Source organism: Zingiber officinale, chromosome 4A (assembly GCF_018446385.1).
Source record: "Zingiber officinale cultivar Zhangliang chromosome 4A, Zo_v1.1, whole genome shotgun sequence".
Taxonomy (NCBI): Eukaryota; Viridiplantae; Streptophyta; class Magnoliopsida; order Zingiberales; family Zingiberaceae; genus Zingiber; species Zingiber officinale.
Window position 1 is genome coordinate 9,830,374 of NC_055992.1, and position 8,162 is coordinate 9,838,535.

Here is an 8,162-nt window from a genome sequence, read left to right on the forward strand (position 1 = left end):
CCGCTCGGACTACCTTCATGCCTCATCCATGCTAGCCAGCCAGAAGTATGACATCCACAGGTTACTATTTGAGGGTGTGCTGTACATCTTTGGACTGAGTCTGATCTGCACCGGGCTCCCGACCAGCTTAGGTAAGAGGTTCAATGTACGTTTTTTCTTTGATTCTAACTGATTTTTCTACTTCTTTTGCAGCCGAAGTCATGCTGCGTGCTCGGATGTCCGACCTTGCGAAGTTTCAAAACACCAAGATCGAGGTGGTTGCTATTGAAGAATTGGCGAACCACGGCCTACAGCCGATCGGCTCTCAAGATAAGAGCGCAACCACTCCCATCTTGGCGAGTGGAGGGGCAGCTAGATGAGCCCCCAGTGTTGAGGTTGCTAGCGGTTCGAAGCAACCATCCGAGCAAGTGCCTGTCGTTTGGGCGGAGGATTCAGGCTCCTCTGGCGAGCCATTGTTGAGGCGCAAGAGGCGCCGAACAGAGTCTTCGCGCTGTGCTGCTTCGGCGTTGGGATACGCCGAATGGGTCGAGGTTGACACCTTGAATCCCTCCGTAGCTCCTGAGACCACGCCTGAGATATCCTCCAATTGGACTCCTTCGGTGGTCGAGATGTCGCAGGAGCCTATTGTCGCAGAGCCCCTGACCTCCATGCCACCATCCTCATAGCCATCGAGGGTTCGACAATCGGCCATCCTCCCGGCATCTGCGTCCTAGTCGGCTACTCCAGAAGCCTCAGCCCACTCAGCCCTGGGCGGCCGACAATCAATCATGGCGATTCTCCATCTTCCAACTGAGGAGTATAGGGAGATGAGCGCCTGGTCGTGCACTCCTGAGCATCAGGTCGTCATCCGAGGCCCACTCGCTCAAGTCTGGGAAGAAGCCCGAGCCCAAGTGGCGGTGATGCCCCCCCCATGTGCTCGCCAACAGCCACACCCAAATGACAACTGGGGTAAGCTTATTGTAATTATCTTTCCTTAGATCGGCTCTAATCCTTTTACCTGTTTGTAGTATTGGGTGGAGAGTCTGGCCATGTGCCACAGGCTGACTCATCTGGAGAATGAGTTCAGGAAGCTCCAAGTCTCAAGAAGCCAACCCGTCGCCAATTCGAAGGAGATGGCCAAGCTGAAGACCGACCTAGAGAAGATGACCAAGCTCCTTGACGCCGAACGGGCTAAAACCTCTGGCCAGGAGGAGATGTTGGGCCGACTTAAGAAGTAGGTCATCACCTTTGACAAAAAGATCGAGTCGGTCACCGCTAGGAAGAATCAGGCCATCGAGGACCTGGAGCTGAAGAACAAGGAGGCTCGGGACCTCGCCAGCAAGCTCAAGGAGGATGAAGATTTCATGGTGATCGAGCGAGCGAGCCGGTCGACACCGGAAACTAAGCTCCAGGGCCAACTCTCCGATAAGGACGCAGCGTTGAAGCTAGCCCAGGATGAGTTAAAGAAGGTGAAGACTGAGCTGGAGGGCTCCCGAGCGGCGATGAAAATTTATCAGGACGCCGAGCCGAGCCGAATTGCAACAATGAGACAGAACTACATCTGCTCAGACGCATTCAATGATAAAGTAGTCGCTCGTTATATTCGGCTTTGTAACCTCGCTATAGACGAGACGATCAACCAGCTCAAGGGGGGTGACCACCTTCCCAAGACCTTGAAGGGCAGTGTTATCAGTCGGGATAAGATGATCGAGTCACTACCCGACGACGCTCTGGATTACCTTGAGTAAGGTTGAGCGTTGAAAACTTTTTGAAGTCTTAATGTAAGCTCGCCCATTCGGCGAAGCTCTTATCATTATCTTGCAACTATAATCTTGAAATTTTTGGTTTTAATATATGTGCGCCCGTTCGGTGAAGCATTTCCTTTCACCATTTCTTGTCTTTGACTGTAAATGCCCATGATCTTGTATCTGCGACTAACCACTTGACCATAAGAGCAAGCTTGGATTTAAGGTCTCCACTCGACCGTTAGCGAGGACACACGTTTAATGTCGTCATTAGACGATTCGATGAAGATTCGGATTTAAGGTCGCCGCTCGACCGTTGGTGGAGACATGTGTTTAACGTCTTTAATATTATAATTGCTTAATTAATATTGTATCCTTGCTTTGTTCAAATAGCAAGAGATTCTTCTAACTCTGATTACAGGCTATTCACCCCCTCCCCAGTTGACCCCACCGGGACTAATACCTTGTTTCTACATGATGTTCTTATGCTCCTGAGATTCGATATAATTTACCTTCTGTTACTAGTCTTCTTGATTTTGATGATTGTATAAACTTTTTCAGTCAACGTGTTAAACTTTGAATTAACTCTATGTTAATTGGTGTGGTTATGTAATATATAGTTTCATGGTTCTTGATATTGAACCGAATATTAATTATGGTATTAATGGTTATTTTTAAAATATTACTCTTACTAGTGATTCTGATATTAATGATGAAGTTTGACATGCTAGACTAAGACATATTGGAGAATAATGAATGAATAGATTAGTTAAAGAGGGTCTATTAGACACTCATACTAAGATTGCCTTATCTATATATGAGCATTGTCTTGCTGGAAAAGAAACTAGAGAACCATTTAGCAAAACTATTAGAGCTGAATCACCATTACAGTTAATTCATTCAAATATTTATGGCCCGATGAATGTGAAGACTAGATATGAAGGTTCATATTTTATTACATTTATTGATGACTTCACACGCTATAATTATGTGTATTTGATTTCTCATAAATTTGAAGTATTAGATTCCTTGAAACATTATCTAAACGAAGTTGATAATCAGTTGGAACGTAAGGTTAAAACCTTATGCACTGACCGTGGAGGTGAATATTTATTTGATCAGTTTAAGACAATGTGTAAAGATAAAGAGATTGTTAGATAGTTAATTATTTTTGGATCTCCACAACAAAATGAGGTTGCTGAAAGAAAAAATTGAACTCTTTTTTAAATATGACTTCATTCGGTTATAACTTATCCAAATCAACTCCAAATCAATCTTGATTTGAGTCAACATAATCCTTATCTCCGCACTCACCAGTTGGATTTAGTTTGAACTTGATTCAATTTTAATTTAGTACCCTCACTTTGTGTCATACGATTTAGTTCATCCATTTATTATTATATATTTTATTTAAAATTCAATACTTAATATTTCAGGTCACAATATTTCCTAATAAAAGTGATACCAATGGATAGCTTAGGTCGTGAGCTTTTCAAATATGTGATCAATTTAAGTTTCCGACAAAAAATATGATGAATCAGTCAATCAAAGTGACGGTGAGAGTTTTTAAATATATAATATTATTTTTTAACCAAATATGGGAGGGGGAGGTCGTGTTGGGGCAATTTCTCTAGGTTAAGTTTGACCAATTTGACTAAGCTTGAGTTGAGTCAAGCTTGAGTCAGGATTTGAGTTTTGATGTTTGACAATATAAGGAGATTGCTGGAGCAATCGTCCAGGTGTGGAGATGGTCAAAGGATTGACCAGATTAATGAGAATACAAGCCAAGTAGGTCAAAGCTGACAGAAGACTTGACTGGAAAAGTCCTAACTGGAGGTTAGGTATTTGGAAACTCCTGGTGAGGAGCCAGGCAATGGGAAAGTCCTAGTGTGGAGCTAGGCAAGAGAAAGTCCAAGTGTGATCTTGGCAAAGGAAAAGTCTTGGTGAGGAGCCAAACAATTGGAAAGTCCGAGTGTGATCTTACAAAAAGAGAAAGTCCTGGTGAGCAACCAGGCAATTGGAAAATCCAAGTGTGATCTTCGCAAAAGGTGTAAATCCAAGCACGTGGTCTTGATAAGGTAAGTCCTGGTATGACTTGGCAAGGAAGACCCGACAACTAGGATGAGGCCGAAGGAAGCTCCTGAAGGTAAGGCGTGAAGGATGGGGAGATATCCGAAGGACGCGAGGCTGATGGAGGAGGCTAGAAGGCTAGTTCGAGGTTGGTCGGGTATGACTAAATGCTAGGCATGGAGACCCAACAGGTCACGATTGACCGGGAGTTGGGTTGGAGACTTTGGACTTGAGATTGAGTCAAGTTCAGGATGATCAATTGAATGGGAAATCGATTGAAGCAGGATCCAATCGATCAACCGATCGATTGGAGTGTGCTGCGAAGGAAGAAATAACCCAATCGATCCACCATGGATTCTCGACTTCAAGCTACCTTTGCAGCGAAGCTTCCCCCAAGCATTTCTCCTGGGACTTTAGGGCCTTCTGCGCCAACTCCGTCATCTGCGGCGGTCGAAACGTCAACTGTCCAGTCGGCTACATCGCCAACGTCAGCGGCAGTCACACCGCTAACTTCAGGGAAAACCTGCCTGCAAAGAAAAATCATCGTCAAGATCATCAAGAAGAGGCGCAAGAACGCCTCCACCTCTTCCGGTTACTTTTTCAGTCCCTCCGGCGGCGGTTCACAGAATCTAAAACCCCTTTCCTCAATAAAACAAACAAACAAACAAATAAATGGACTAACTTACAGTAAATCCACGTTTGGGAGATCTTCTCTCCCAATTTCAGAAAGCAAACGCTAGATTGAATCTGATTCAGATTTCCATTTCGATTTCCATTCCAAATGTTCAGAATCAAGATCATCTAATATTGGAAAATCAGCTGGACTCGTCGGAGTCTCGGTCTCCGGCGGAAACAGAACGGGTGGAGACGGAGGAGGCGGAGCTGGGGATAGAGGCTGACTTGTGGGAGCCGGAGTCGTCGTAGTTTGCTCCTCCGGCGGCAAAAGAATGGAAGTCTCAGGAATAGCATGCGTAGAAGGAGTTGGATCCGGAGGAGTCGTAGTCGTAGTCGGAGTCGTTAGAGATTGCCTCTCCGGCGGAGACAGAGTGGGAGGAGTCACTGGAATGAGAAGCGGATCCGGATCCATATGTGAACGTGGGCATCTAATCTAAAGTGGGTTAATATATTCTATTTACTAGTGTGATCGTGCACACGCGTTGCGTATGTAATATAATAATATATAAATTATTTGGGCCCCAGCAATAAATTATTATAATGGGTTTCCCTATGAAAAAAATTATTTTAATTTAATATTATACTTATCTTAGTAAAAAACCTAAGAAAAGTATATTTTTTAACATCGTCGGCTTAAAATATTTATAGAAATTTATTTTATCATAGTGTTATCAATTCTAAGATGTGGGACTAAAGAGAACTTTATTTTTTTTATATAAAACAATCAGAGAAAATTAATGATAAGAAAAATTCATAATAATACGTCGTAGCTGAGTCTCGAACTCTAGATCACTGATTATTTTGCTTGTGGAATTACTAATAAGTTTTGGAATTATTTTTATTGTGAACAGAAAAAAAAGGACAGTAACGTAAATTCATTTTAGGCTTCATCAAAATTAGTTAGTAAAGGGGAGAGATTTTTAATAAAATAGTATGATAAGAAAAAAAGAACCGGCTCGTTGGGTCAAAAAAAAAAAAAGAACCGGCTCTTGGGCCTCGACCTTTTCCTCTCCAATAGGTTTCTAATCCTCTTCCTTCTTCTCCGGCAGCGTCGGCGGAGTTGGTAGGGGGCATTTCGTATGCAAATTGGATTGCAAACAGTTGATTACATCATGAATAAACATTATTCATTCTTACAAATAATCGGCCATGTTTTTTCGTTTTCATTGTCCATTTGTAGCCAAGTCTACTATCTCGTTTCCATCGGCACCTTTCCTGATGGCCTCTTTGCTCGCTTTGAAGAACCTGGCAACTGCATGGTTCACGTACGCATCAGCCTCCTTCACACTCATTCCCTCAATCACACCCGAGTCAATCATGTGGTGATCGCCATTGAGAGCCGCCGCCAATTGGACGAGCTCACTTTGAAATTCAGATATCCTTCTGTTCTCGTTCAACTCCGTTACCCTCAGAGGTGGCACAACGGGGAGCAGTTCTGCAGTGAGAGCTTGCATCGAGTCATTTTAATGGGAAGAAACAGAGGAGACCGATTGTGAATGGATTACCAGGGCAATCTGTTCTTGGAGAGGTCAGCTCGGAGTAGACGTTGTCAAAGGTGCCAGCCCAAGCATCTCTCTGCGTCAAGAAATCAGAACTGAGGTTGAAGATCTTCTTGATGGTTGCCGGAATGGAAGAGTGCTCGTACTCGGAGGTGGGCGTCGGCCCGTTTGGCCGCGACACAACTGTAGAAGCAATTAGCAACAGTCATCAGCAGATCGAATTGAATCCTACCTTAACAGGAATTTTAAAAACAGAACACCGCAGCATGCGTCACCTGTTCCCTTCTTGATCCATGGAGAGACCATTATGGTGGGCACCCGGACGCCGAGGCGGTCGAAGTTGAAGAAGAAGGGCTCCGGCCCGACGATGCCGTCAGGGCTGGGGATGCCGACGTTAGGGGTGGGGACGTGGTCCTAGAACCCGCCGTGCTCGTCGTAGGTGATGATCAAGAGGCTCTGGTTCCACATCGGGCTCGCCCTTAGCGCCTCATAAACCTCCTTGACCACCCACTGGCCGTTGGCAACGTCGTGCGACGGGTGGTCGTCGTTGGCTTCCTTGCCGAACAGGTCGAAGTAACGAGGCTCCAACACGCTGAGGGTCTTCAGATCCCCGCGCGCCGCGTGCTTGGCGAACGTCGAGAACCTGTGGAACTTGAACACGTACTTGAGCTTGCGTAGGTTGCGGTAGAACAGAGTGGTGGGCAAGCTGGTGGCGTACACCGCGAAGTCGCGGCCTTCGTCGCGGATAGAGTCGAAGATAGTCCGTTGCGGGTAGCCTTCGATGAGATGTTTCTTGTTGTGGCTCGTGTCCCCGTGGGAGGTGGCGGAGTAGACGAAGAGGCGGTTGGGCTGCGTCGGCCCCGGCAGGGAGGAGAACCACCGGTCGAACACAGCGAACTCGCTCGCCAGGGTGGCGTAGACCGGAAGCTTGGCCGGGGGAAAGCCCTGCATGACGGCGGCAGCAGTTTCCTCGGAGAGGGTGAGGGCGTCCTGGACGAAGCCGGACATGGTGGGGGGCGAGGAAGCGTTGTCGCTGGCGAAGACCTGGAAGCGGATAGCTTCGAAGGAGTGGTCGGGGTCGGGATCCACATACTGGGCGGTCGGGGAGACGCAGATGGTGGGTGAAGCGGGGTCGTAGACGTTCCTGTGGTTGCACTCCTCGCCGGTGAGGCCGTCGAAGGGGAGGCCGAGGTTGGGCTTCATCCACCCCAGAATGTGGTCGAACGACCTGTTCTCCATCACCAGCACCACCACGTTCTTGATCGGATTCTGCGCTGCGTGAAAATTAATGCACCACGCGGAAAGAACAAGAAGAAGAAGAGGAGGAAAATGGGAAGACTTCGCCATGGTCGATCAGTGTCTGTCTGCTTTCACGAATTTGACAATATTTAGATGTTGATTTATGGCTTGAATCAAAGCTATTGTTGGACAAAATTATAGAACAATCAAATCGTTATTTATGAATGTCGGTGATATACAGCAAGTGCAACAACCATTTTGGAAGCACAGTTAACTTTGCATGTGTGTCTAGCGGATGGGCAATTAATTTGTTAAGAGATATGGAGCAAATTGTTATTTTTAATGTAAATTTATTAATTAGATTGATAGTTTGGAAATAAAAATTAAAAACCTTCTATAACATTATATATAGTCTTATGGTAATTAAGCGCAAAAACTAAAAACTAGCAAAAGGATAATATATTATAATAGAAACGAAGTTATTAATTCTCTAGAAAATACTTTTTATGTGGAATATGTAATATTTTTATATCATATATTCATATGCAATTTGTTCTTAACCTTAATTATAATTAATAGTTATGCAAATTTAGGTTTGCAATTATTGTTAAGATTATACAATTGTTCTATAGTGATCGTGGATCGGGTTGATTTTGTTATTGGGATAAAAATTATCCAATCCTATTATATCAGATAATATAATATTAGGACTCTACATTCGATCCTATATCCGATGATTCTTATGTATTAGATATCCGACAAATTATCAGTTATTTGGATATTCAACCCTATATCCAATGAAATATAAATATAAATATAATAAAAAAATAAAATATTTTAAAATGATAATAGACATTGCTCATTACATGTTGTAGCAGCTAATCGGCAGTAGCTATTACAATATAGCAATTTATCGACAATAGCAGCTACAAATATGGGTGATCATGGATTGGGT

At 44.4% G+C, this 8,162-nt stretch overlaps 1 pseudogene; it reads right to left on the minus strand.

Annotated features, from left to right (window-relative positions):
* Positions 1-4,530: 4,530 nt before the first annotated feature.
* LOC121972230 lies at positions 4,531-7,315 on the minus strand (annotated as a pseudogene).
* Between the last annotated feature and the right edge of the window lie 847 nt (positions 7,316-8,162).